This window comes from Pseudophryne corroboree (genome assembly GCF_028390025.1).
Source record: "Pseudophryne corroboree isolate aPseCor3 chromosome 3 unlocalized genomic scaffold, aPseCor3.hap2 SUPER_3_unloc_9, whole genome shotgun sequence".
NCBI lineage: Eukaryota > Metazoa > Chordata > Amphibia > Anura > Myobatrachidae > Pseudophryne > Pseudophryne corroboree.
The window spans coordinates 2667288-2680542 of record NW_026967585.1 but is presented as its reverse complement, the minus strand read 5'-3'; positions in this window follow the sequence as shown (position 1 = coordinate 2680542).

Genomic DNA, 13255 nt, shown 5'->3' with positions numbered 1-13255 from the left:
AATGTCCCATTCTCAGCAGTCACTTCTCCAGTCATCACCCAGACACTTCCCCGGTGATACTATATAATGTCCCATTCCCAGCAGTCACCTCTCCAGTCTTCACCCAGACACATCCCCTGGTGTTACTGTATAATGTCCCATTCCCAGCAGTCACCTCTCCAGTCATCACTCAGACATCCCCTGGTGTTACTGTATAATGCCCCATTCCCAGCAGTCACCTCTCCAGTCATCACCCAGACACGTCCCCTGGTGTTACTGTATAATGCCCCATTCCCAGCAGTCACCTCTCCAGTCATCACCCAGACACATCCCCCCGATGTTACTGTATAATGTCCCATTCCAAGCAGTCACCTCTCCAGTCATCACTCAGACACATCCCCTGTTGTTACTGTATAATGTCCCATTCCCAGCACTCACCTCTCCAGTCATCACCCAGACACATCCCCTGTTGTTACTGTATAATGTCCCATTCCCAGCAGTCACCCCTCCAGTCTTCACCCAGACACATCCCCTGGTGTTACTGTATAATGTCCCATTCCCAGCAGTCACCTCTCCAGTCATCATCCAGACACAGCCCCCTGGTGTTATTGTATAATGCCCCATTTCCAGCAGTCACCTCTCCAGTCATCACCCAGACATATCCCCCGGTGTTACTGTATAATGCCCCATTCCCAGTAGTCATTCTCCAGTCATCACCCACACACGTCCCCCGATGTTACTGTATATATCACATTCCCAGCAGTCACCTCTCCAGTCATCACCCAGACACGTCTCCCGGAATTACTGTATAATGCCCAATTCCCTGCAATCACCTCTCCAGTCATCACCCACACACGTTCCCCCGGTGTTACTCTATAATTACCATTCCCAGCAGTCTCCTCTTCAGTTATCCCCCAAACACGTTCCCTGGTGTTACTGTATAATGTCCCATTCCCAGCAGTCACCTCTCCAGTCATCACCCAGACACGTCCCCTGGTGTTACTGTATAATGCCCCATTCCCAGCAGTCACCTCTCCAGTCATCACTCAGACACGTCCCCTGGTGTTACTGTATAATGCCCCAGTCATCAGACACGCCCACGATGTTACTGTATAATGTCCCATTCCCAGCAGTCACCTCTCCAGGCATCACCCAGACACATCCCCCGGTGTTACTGTATAATGCCCCAATCCAAGCAGTCACCTCTCCAGTCATCACCCAGACACGTCCCCTGGTGTTACTGTATAATGTCCCATTCCCAGCAGTCACCTCTCCAGTCATCATCCATACACATCCCCCGGTGTTACTACATAATGCCCCATTCCCAGCAGTCACCTCTCCAGTCATCACTCAGACACGTCCCCTGGTGTTACTGTATAATGCCCCATTCCCAGCAGTCACCTCTCCAGTCATCACCCAGACACATCCCCCGGTGTTACTGTATAATGCCCCATTCCCAGCAGTCACCTCTCCAGTCATCACCCAGACACGTCCCCTGGTGTTACTGTATAATGTCCCATTCCCAGCAGTCACTACCCAGTCATCACCCACACACGTCCCCCGGTGTTACTGTATACATCCCAATCCCAGCAGTCACCTCTCCAGTCATCACCCAGACACATCCCCTGGTGTTACTGTATAATGTCCCATTCCCAGCAGTCACCTCTCCAGTCATCATCCAGACACAGCCTCCGTTTTTTCTGTATATAGCCAGTTCCCAGCAGTCACCTCTTCAGTCATCACCCAGACACATCCCCTGGTGTTACTGTATAATGCTCCATTCCCGGAAGTCATATCTCCAGTCGTCACCCAGACACATCCCCTGGTGTTACTGTATAATGCCCAATTCTCAGCAGTCACCTCTCCAGTCATCACCCAGACACATCCCCTGGTGTTAATGTATAATGCTCCATTCCCGGCAGTCACCTCTCCAGTCATCACCCAGACACGTGCCACAGTGTTACTGTATAATGCCCCATTCCCAGCAGTCACCTCTCCAGTCATCACCCAGACACGTTTCCCCGGTGTTACTCTATATATCCCATTCCCAGCAGTCACCTCTTCAGTTATCACCCAAACACGTTCCCTGGTGTTACTGTATAATGTCCCATTCCCAGCAGTCACCTCTCCAGTCATCACCCTGACATGTCCCCTGGTGTTACTGTATAATGTCCCATTCCCAGCAGTCACCTCTCCAGTCATCGTCCAGACACGTCACCTGTTGCTACTGTATAATGTCCCATTCCCAGCATCACCTCTCCAGTTATCACCCAGACACATTCCCTGGTGTTACTGTATAATGCCCCATTCCCAGCAGTCACCTCTCCAGTCATCACCCAGACACATTCCCTGGTGTTACTGTATAATGCTCCATTCCCAGCAGTCACCTCTCCAGTTATCACCCAGACACATTCCCTGGTGTTACTGTATAATGTCCCATTCCCAGCAGTCACCTCCCCAGTCATCACCCAGACACGTCCCCCGGTGTTACTGTATAATGCCCCATTCCCAGCAGTCACCTCTCCAGTCATCACCGAGCCACATCTCCTGGTGTTACTGTATAATGTCCCATTCCCAGCAGTCACCTCTCCAGTCAGCAACTGAATGATCTTGTTGGCGAGTTCCAGGATCTTCTTGTCACTGTGTCTCTCATGTATCAGTGAGTGAGGTGGAGGCACCGTGATTGGACTCTGGGTTCTACTCAGTCCTCCTGATACACGGGGATGGCTGCTGGGTGTCTCATACTCATTGGATGTCTTCTTCACTATTGTGTAATCCTGTGTAATGGTGGAGACATCATATATCAATATATACACTCCCAGATCCCCTCACCTCCCCAGGCATGTCTCTGTATTATTACTATAGATATGTGATGATATAGTGACACTCACAGATCACCTCACCTCCCCAATCATATCCCTGTATTATTACTATAGATTTAAGTGATGTCACTGTGACACTCCCAGATCCCCTCACCTCCCCAGTCATGTCCCGGAATTATTACTATAGATATAAGTGATGTCACTGTGACGCACCCAGATCGCCTCACCTCCCCAGTCATGTCCCTGAATTATTACTATAGATATATGTGATGTCACTGTGACACTCCCAGATTCCCTCACATCCCCAGTCATGTCCCTGTATTATTACTATAGACAAAAGTGACATCACTGTGACGCTCCCAAATCCCCTCACCTCCCCAGTCATGTCCCTGTATTATAGCTATAGATATATGTGACGTCAAAGTGATGCTCCCAGATCCCTTCACCTCCCCAGTCATAACCTTGTATTGTTTCTATAGATATAAGCAATGCCACTGTGACACTCCCAGATCCCTTCACCTCCCCAGTTATGTCCCTGTATTATTACTACAGATATAAGTGACATCACTGTTCCGCTCCCAGATCCCCATACCTCCCCAGTCACGTCCCTGTATTATTACTATAGAAATAAGTGATCTCACTGTGACGCTCCCAGACCTCCTCACCTCTCCAGTCATGTCCCTGTGTTATTACTATAGATATGTGACATCACTGCGCCGCTCCCAGATCCCCTTACCTTTCCAGTCATGTCCCTGTATTATTACTATAGATATAAGTGACATCACTCTGACGCTCCCAGATCCCCTCACCTTCCCAGTCATGTCCCTGTATTATTACTATTGATATAAGTGATGTCACTGTGACGCTCCCAGATCCCCCCACTTCCACAGTCAAGTCCCTGTATTATAACTATAGATATAAGTTACTTATCAGTAACGCTTCAAAATCCTCTCAACTCTCCAGTCATGTCCCTGTATTATTACTATAGATATAAGTGATGTCACTGTGATGCTCTAAGACCTCTCACCTCCCCAGTGACATCCCTGTATTATTACTATAGATATGTGACCTCACGGTGACGCTCTGATTCCCTCACCTCCCTAGTCATATCCCTGTATTATGACTATAGATATTAGTGATGTCACAGTGATGCACCCAGATCCCCTCACCTCCCCAGTCACGTCCCTGTATCATTACTATAGATAAAAGTAATTTCACTGTATAGCCTCAAGAGCCACACACCTCCCTAGTCATGTCCCTGTATTATTACTATAGATACAAGTGACATCACTGTACCACTCCCAGATCCGCCACACCTCCCCAGTCATGTCCTTGTATTATTAATTTAGATATAGGTGATGTCACAGTGATGCTCAGATTCCCTCGCCTCCCCAGTCATGTCCCTTTGTTATTACTATAGCTATAAGATCACAGTGATGCTCACAGATCCTATCACCTCCCCAGTCATGTGCCTGTATTATTACTATAGATATAAATGATGTCACTGTGACACTCCCAGATCCACTCACCATCCCAGTCATGTCCCTGTATTATTACTATAGATATAAGGTCACTGTGATGCTCCCAGATCCACTCACCTCCCCAGTCAGTAGGTAGATGATCTCCAGGGTGATTTTTATTATACTCTCAGTCCTGTGACTCCTGTCCTTGTCCATCCTCGGTGAATCAGAGAGAATACAGAACATGTGATGTGTAATAAAGACTCCGTTCCTCACAGCTGGAGTTCCTGGAATAAATATAATACATAAAACATATTGCACATGTAACATAGTTAATGTGGAATAGAGTGGCCATTTAGTATCCTATTCCCCCTCCCCACAGCCATAGAGTCCTGGTCAGTGTCTCCGAGGTTCCTGTGACCAAGCCCCATAAGGCTGTACTGCATAGTGGGACGGATCTAGATTGTAGCGCTATTGTGGGTGGAGTCACAATTAACTGATGTTCGGTACACCGCTCATGTGCACGCCCGTACGGAGCATGTGCTCTAGGTGTCCTGAGTTGTCAGACAAGTATGGCTGCAGCCATGAAGTGGTGTAAGGGTGAGAATTGGTTGTGAAGGGACAGGGTCTCCTGATGGAAATTTCATGGCCTCATTCATGGAGCTGCGGCGTACAGTCTCCGTGACCTCAGGTTTCACACATCCAGCCGCTGGTGTAGCAAAGGTGGCAGGAGACAGGCAAGGGGGTGGCAGGAGACAGGCAGTGGAAAGGCGGCAGGAGACAGGCAGGGGAAAGGTTGCAGGAGACAGGCAGGGGAAAGGCTGCAGGAGACAGGCAGGGGAAAGGCTGCATGAGACAGGCAGGGAAAAGGTTGCAGGCGACAGGCAGGGAAAAGGTTGCAGGCGACAGGCAGGGGAAAGGTTGCAGGTGACAGGCAGGGGAAAGGTTGGGCAGGGGAAAGGCTGCAGGAGACAGGCAAGGGAAAGGTTGCTGGAGACACGCAAGGGAAAAGGTGGCCGGAGACAGGCAGGGGAAAGGTGGCAGGTGACAGGCAGGTGAAAGGTGGCAGGTGACAGGCAGGTGGGCAGCAGGGTGCGGGTGGCAGGAGATAGGCAAGGGAAAGGCGGCAGGAAACAGGCGGCAAGAGACATTATTTGTTCTCAGGAGATTAAATAATTTCTTAATCATTTGTAATAAAAGTTAAGTTTTATTCTTTGAGAATATCTCATTATTTCTTCACAAGAGTGCGCTCACAAAGAAGTCTACTTTCTTTCTCTTGTCACTGTGGCAGTCCCAGGTCCCCCTCACCTCCCCAGTCATGTCCCTGTATTATAACTATAGATATTAGTGATGTCACTGTGACATTCCCATATCCCCTTACCTTCCCAGTCATGTCCCTGTATTACTATAGATATAAGTGATGCCACACTGACACTCCCAGATTCCCTCACCTTCCCAGTCAAGTCCCTGTATTATTACTATAGATATAAGTGATGTCACTGTGATGCTCCCAAACCCCCTCACCTCCCCAGTCATGTCCTTGTATTATTTCTATATATATAAGTGACATCAGAGTGACTATCCCGGACCCCCTAACCTCCCCAGTCATGTCCTTGTATTATTTCTATATATATATATATATATATATATATATATATGTGACGTCAGAGTGACTATCCCAGATCTTCTCACCTCCCCAGTCATGTCCCTGTATTATTACTATAGGTATAAGTGATGTCACAGTGACACTACGAGGAGTCTGATATACATTTGCTTCATACTGCTCCAATTATCACCTGTTACACATGCCAGGATGGGCCTTGCTTTAATATATCCTAGAATTTGAGCAATATTTTCAATCCCCACAATTACATATAATAAAATTAATAACAATAATAATAATAATAACAACAACGACACTAAAGGCTGCACCCCAGTATAAAAATAACACTAGCTACTCGTTCTTTATAATATTAATAATAGGACAACAAAGGTTGCTCCTCCTGTATAATAATAATAATAATAATAATAATAATAATAAAAGGACACCACAGGCTACTCCCCCTGTATTATAATATAGTGTTCCCTCTAGGATATTTTTAGGGCAGGGTGCTGAGCAGTGAAGAGGGCACATTTTTGTTTTGAAGGGCACATTTTTGATGTGACGCTTTGCACACAAAGCATAGCGTATATGTTTATAGTTTATGTACATACATTTTGCCTTTAGTAAATCATATACCCATACATACATATAAGACCCCTAACATCTGTACTGAGAAACATACTGTATATGTCCAGTCTTCTATGTGTTATAAAACAGAAAAGTTAAACAATGGGTTAAAATATATAGGAAAAAAATAAGTCTGTTCTACTAGGGAAATACTGTAAGCAGTACATGCTCACTGCTTTCCCTGTTCTTTTCCTCTTTATCAGAGTTCTGTGTTAGTTACAGTGCCTCCTCTGCCATCCAGTTCTCTAAGGATAGAAATTGTGTTCCAATATCAGAGGTGGGCAAGGAGTAGATGACAACATTGTAACCTGCACTCTGACTGCTGCATTCTGTATACAAGGGGACGATTTCTGGTCCTGCAGTGTGCACCGAGACAGGGCAGGGGGCAGCACCCTGCTGAGATAGCCTAGAAGGAACACTATAATAACAGGACACCACAGGCTGCTCACCCTGTATAATAATAACAGGACACCACAGGCTGCTCACCCTGTATAATAATAATAATAATAATAATAATAATTACAGGACACCACAGGCTGCTCACCCTGTATAATAATAACAGGACACCACAGGCTGCTCACCCTGTATAATAATAATAATTACAGGACACCACAGGCTGCTCACCCTGTATAATAATAATAATAATAATAATAATTACAGGACACCACAGGCTGCTCACCCTGTATAATAATAATAATAATAATAATTACAGGACACCACAGGCTGCTCCCCCTGTATAATAATAACAGGACACCACAGGCTGCTCACACTGTATAATAATAATAATAATAATAATAATAATAATAATAATAATAATAATTACAGGACACCACAGGCTGCTCACCCTGTATAATAATAACAGGACACCACAGGCTGCTCACCCTGTATAATAATAACAGGACACCACAGGCTGCTCACCCTGTATAATAATAACAGGACACCACAGGCTGCTCACCCTGTATAATAATAACAGGACACCACAGGCCGCTCACCCTGTATAATAATAACAGGACACCACAGGCTGCTCACCCTGTATAATAATAATAACAGGACACCACAGGCTGCTCACCCTGTATAATAATAACAGGACACCACAGGCTGCTCACCCTGTATAATAATAATAATAATAATAATAATAACAACAACAACAGGACACCACAGGCTGCTCACCCTGTATAATAATAACAGGACACCACAGGCTGCTCACCCTGTATAATAATAACAGGACACCACAGGCTGCTCACCCTGTATAATAATAATAATAATAACAGGACACCACAGGCTGCTCACCCTGTATAATAATAATAATAATAATAATAATAATAATTACAGGACACCACAGGCTGCTCACCCTGTATAATAATAACAGGACACCACAGGCTGCTCACCCTGTATAATAATAATAATTACAGGACACCACAGGCTGCTCACCCTGTATAATAATAATAATAATTACAGGACACCACAGGCTGCTCACCCTGTATAATAATAATAATAATAATTATTACAGGACACCACAGGCTGCTCCCCCTGTATAATAATAACAGGACACCACAGGCTGCTCACACTGTATAATAATAAAAATAATAATAATAATAATAATAATAATTACAGGACACCACAGGCTGCTCACCCTGTATAATAATAACAGGACACCACAGGCTGCTCACCCTGTATAATAATAACAGGACACCACAGGCTGCTCACCCTGTATAATAATAACAGGACACCACAGGCTGCTCACCCTGTATAATAATAACAGGACACCACAGGCCGCTCACCCTGTATAATAATAACAGGACATCACAGGCTGCTCACCCTGTATAATAATAATAACAGGACACCACAGGCTGCTCACCCTGTATAATAATAACAGGACACCACAGGCTGCTCACCCTGTATAATAATAATAACAGGACACCACAGGCTGCTACTCCTGTATAATAATTACAGGACACCACAGGCTGCTCACCCTGTATAATAATAATAACAGGACACCACAGGCTGCTCCTCCTGTATAATAATAACAGGACACCACAGGCTGCTCACCCTGTATAATAATTACAGGACACCACAGGCTGCTCACCCTGTATAATAAATAACAGGACACAACAGGCTGCTCACCCTGTATAATAATTACAGGACACCACAGGCTGCTCACCCTGTATAATAAATAACAGGACACCACAGGCTGCTCACCCTGTATAATAATAATAATAATTACAGGACACCACAGGCTGCTCCATCTGTATAATAAATAACAACAACTAAAACAGGACACTACAGACTGCTCACCCTGTATAATAATAATAATAATAATAATAATAACAGGACACCACAGGCTGCTTCCTCTGTATAATATTAAAAACAGGACACCACAGTCTGCTCCCCCCGTATTATTATAATAATAATAATAGGATTTTAATACCTACCGGTAAATCCTTTTCTCTTAGTCCGTAGAGGATGCTGGGGACTCCGTAAGGACCATGGGGTATAGACGGGAGCCACAGGAGACATGGGCACACTATAAGACTTTGAATGGGTGTGAACTGGCTCCTCCCTCTATGCCCCTCCTCCTCTGTGCCCAGTGAGACGGACATAATTTATTGTTTAAACACGGTGAGTGTCATACCAGCTCACACCATGAACATACCGCAGAACGTGGCATTCAATAGAATACCAGCCAATGGCATGAAAAATACACAGCCACATGCTGAGAGAATATGTAACACAACCAGTGTGTCAACACAACCAATAATAAGACACCGCATGCCATGGCATGAACAACGTCAGCAACAGCCTGACAGAAAAGAAACACCACAAGAGTGTAACCATACCCAATAACTGCAGATACAGTACGCACTGGGACGGGCGCCCAGCATCCTCTACAGACTAAGAGAAAAGGATTTACCGGTAGGTATTAAAATCCTATTTTCTCATACATCCTAGAGGATGCTGGGGACTCCGTAAGGGCCATGGGGTTTATACTAAAGCTCCAGACCGGGCGGGATAGTGCGGACGACTCTGCAGCACCGATTGAGCAAACATGAGGTCCCCATCAGCCAGGGTATCAAACTTGTAGAGCTTAGCAAAAGTGTTTGAACCCGACCAAGTATCCGCTCGGCAAAGTTGAACCGCCAAGACTCCTCGGGCATCCGCCCAAGAAGAGCCCACCTTCCTAGTAGAATAGGTCACCACCGAATTCGGTAATGGCAATCCAGCCGTAGAACGAGCACGCCGAATCGGATCACAGATCTAGTGTGTAACCGACTGCAGAGACGCAGGCGCCCCAATCACGCTGGGAGCATACAGGACAAACAGAGTCTCTGTTTCCCCAATCTGAGCCAAATTGGCAACATAAATATTCAAAGCCCTGGCTACATCGAGAGACTTTGAATCAGCCAATGCTTAAGTAACCACAGTCATCAAATAGGCTGGTTTCTGCGAAACACCGAAACCACTTTTGGCAGAACTATTATCCGAGTTCTCAATTCCGCTCTATCCACCTGGAAGATCAAACAGTGGCTCTTGTGAGACCCAGCTGCTACTTCCGACACTTGCCTTGCGGATGCCAAAGCCAAAAGCATGACCACTCTCCAAGAGAGAAATTTTAACACAACCTTTCATAATGGTTCCAATCATTGTGACACAAGAAAATGCAACACCACGTCAAGGTCCCACGGTGCCAATGGGGGCACAAATGGAGGTTGGATGTGCAGTACTCCTTTCACGAAGGTCCAAACATCCGGAAAGGTCGCCAATTCTTTCTTGAAAGAAAATTTATAAGGCCAAAACCGCACTTGAATGAAGCCTAACTTTAGGCCTGCACCCACACCTGCTTGCAAAGAATGGAGAAGAATGACCCAGCTGAAGCTTCCGTAGTAGCCTTCTTGGATTCATACCAAGACACATATTTTCTCCAAACACGGTGGTAAGACTTTCCCGTTACTTCTTTTCTAGCCTGAAGAAGAGTGGAAATGACTTCACTGGGAATACCCTTTCTGGCTAGGATATGGCGTTCAACCGCCACTCCGTCAAACGCAGCAGCGGTAAGTCTTGATACACGCCCGGATCTTGCTGTAACAGTTCCTCACGTAGAGGAAGAGGCCAGGGATCTTCTATGAGTAAATCTGGAAGAACTGGATACCAAGCCCTCCTTGTTTAGACCGGAACAATGAGGATCGCCTGAACCTTTGTTCTTCTTACATTTATCACCTTCAGAAGAGTGAAAACGGAGGGGACACACGGTCTGTGATGTCTGAAAACATCCAAGGTGTCCCGAGGACGTCCACTGCTATAGCTTGAGTGTCCCCTGACTTGAAACAATATCCCTGAGATCTCTCGTTGAGGCGAGACGCCAACATGTCCAATTGAGGCACTCCTCAAGGACTTGTCGCTTCAGCGAAACTTCTCGATGATGACAGTATTTCTCCCGGATGGAAATCGCGTCTGCAGAGGAAACTATTTCTCCGTCGTTCACATCCGGAACGAAGACTGCTAATATAGTGTTTACCAGTCTTTCCACCCAGCAGAAAACTTTTACGGCATCTGCCATTGCCGCTTTGCTCCTTGTTCCGCCCTAGCGGCTTACTTACACCACTGCTGTCAAGTCGCCCGACAGAATTAACACGGGCAGAACACTAAGCATATGTTCACTGAAAATAGCTCTTAATTCAAGAAAGCTTATTGCAGACAAGCTTCCCAGCTTGACCTTTTCCTCTGGAAATACTTCCCTTGCAAGGACTGCTCCCCAGTATCGGAGATCTGCATGCATGGACACCAGGATCTCATCCTGGATTCCGAACCTTCGTCTCTCTAGGAGGTGAGAACTGAGCAGACACCACAGGAGCGATATCCTGGCCATTAGGATTATATTCTGGCGCATGTGCAGGTGAGATTCGGACCACATTTCCAACTGGCCCCGTGAAACCACTCTGGCATTTGACCTGCTCACCGAAAAGCCTCTTAGGCCGCACCATCTTCTTCATCAACGAAACATATTGATGGATTGTCACTGCAAATCTGATCCGACTCTGGATCCTCAGACCTCTTTCCACAGGAACACACAGAACCTCAACCGTTCAGTATCTACTCTGATACCCACCTCCGACGTCTACGTCGTTGGGAACAACAGCCTTCCCCTGTGTTGAAGAACAGTCAGAGAGAAACAACGATTTGCACTTGTGTCCTGACCTCGCCTTAATCAGGAGAGTGTCTCAGTACAGAATAACAATGGCTCTCACTGGTGATAGAATACCATCCTACTGCCATCACTCCAGTGAAATGGCAAAGACAGTCCTGGACATCAACCCAGGTAAGCTGAATGTGGAGAACAATGCATTTAACCCCTTTCTACCTCTACGTACTGGAGCTCCCTGGCCTGAGAGATTCCATCCTGTAGCTCAACTTCGTAAGGAGAAATCTCTGTTTTCCCCCTTTTTTTTTTACCAGGGACGGCAGGACAATGCCCTGACCTTGAAGCAACTCTGGTATGGCGTCGCGTACTACCTCCCCTTCCAGAGGGGAAACGGCAAGATCTATTTGAAAAATCAGTGAGGGAAACCATCTGTAAACGCCAGTATGTCCCCCTTTGGATTCTATAATTAACTCACAGGTCCAAGTCCATTCCCGGACTGACTGAAGAGTAGTAGACGAGTTCCCACAGAAGTGGGCTCCAGCCAGATAGACCCAGCGACATGCGGTGGATGTGGTAGAAACAGAAAACGACATCAACTTCTGCGAACCTGACAAGGCTGCAGAACTCTTACTTTTCACCTTCCACTATCTGCACAGAAAGGGAAAAAAGAACGGTATCGAACCGGTTGAAATGACTGCATCCCACAGCAGAATGCGTCACCAACCGTTGTGAGGGAATCTAACTCACAAAGTTAGACTTACCAGTGGTATCCACCCAGAGTGACTGAACTGAGGCCTCCCCAAACAGTGGTACACCGTCCCAGGGAAACACTCCAGTATCTCTCGGAGTCAGCCTCAGCATTCCCCCGGCCACACCTCCTGCAGTCGCACGGCAGCCTGCCGCCATGTTATAGAGAGGAACCAACATAAGACACACCCCCTCTCTCTATAGGGTAATTCTATCGGATGCCTTTCTGAATACAAACACTCCTCCATGCGCATGAAATGCAAATAACTCCAAAGCATAGAAATAAAATATCACTTAGCTTCCTGTGTACGATCCTTTGTGACAGGGCCCCGTGCAGACCAGGAGTTGACTTTTACAGTATTCTATCTACGGTGGGAAAATAATAAACATTCGGACTCCTTGTGAGGATCTGAGACCAACTCGTCACGGCCGACCTAGAGCTTTATCAACAGAGCGACCAGCACATGAGAAGGAATACTTTTACTTCAGCATTCATTGGAAATCATAATATGAATATACATAATGTAATACACACATATCCTGCATATATATATATATATATATATATATATATTTATTATATACATACATACACACACACACACACCATACATATAAGCGGATTGTCCGGGTCCCTAGTGACATGTGTTCTGAATGTGTATGACCATGTACTGAATGCCCCAGTTGTGGATCTGACAGGAAACCTAGTATTCGTCGATAGGAGGGAGTAGTAACCAGGCAAAATAACATTCCTGCAACCCCGAGGGGTCAGAGGGAATTATACATATATAATTTTAATATCACACCCCCACAAATACTACCATGTCTGTGCTCGAGGTAGAGGCCCATGGAACAGTACCACACATATACATATAAATAT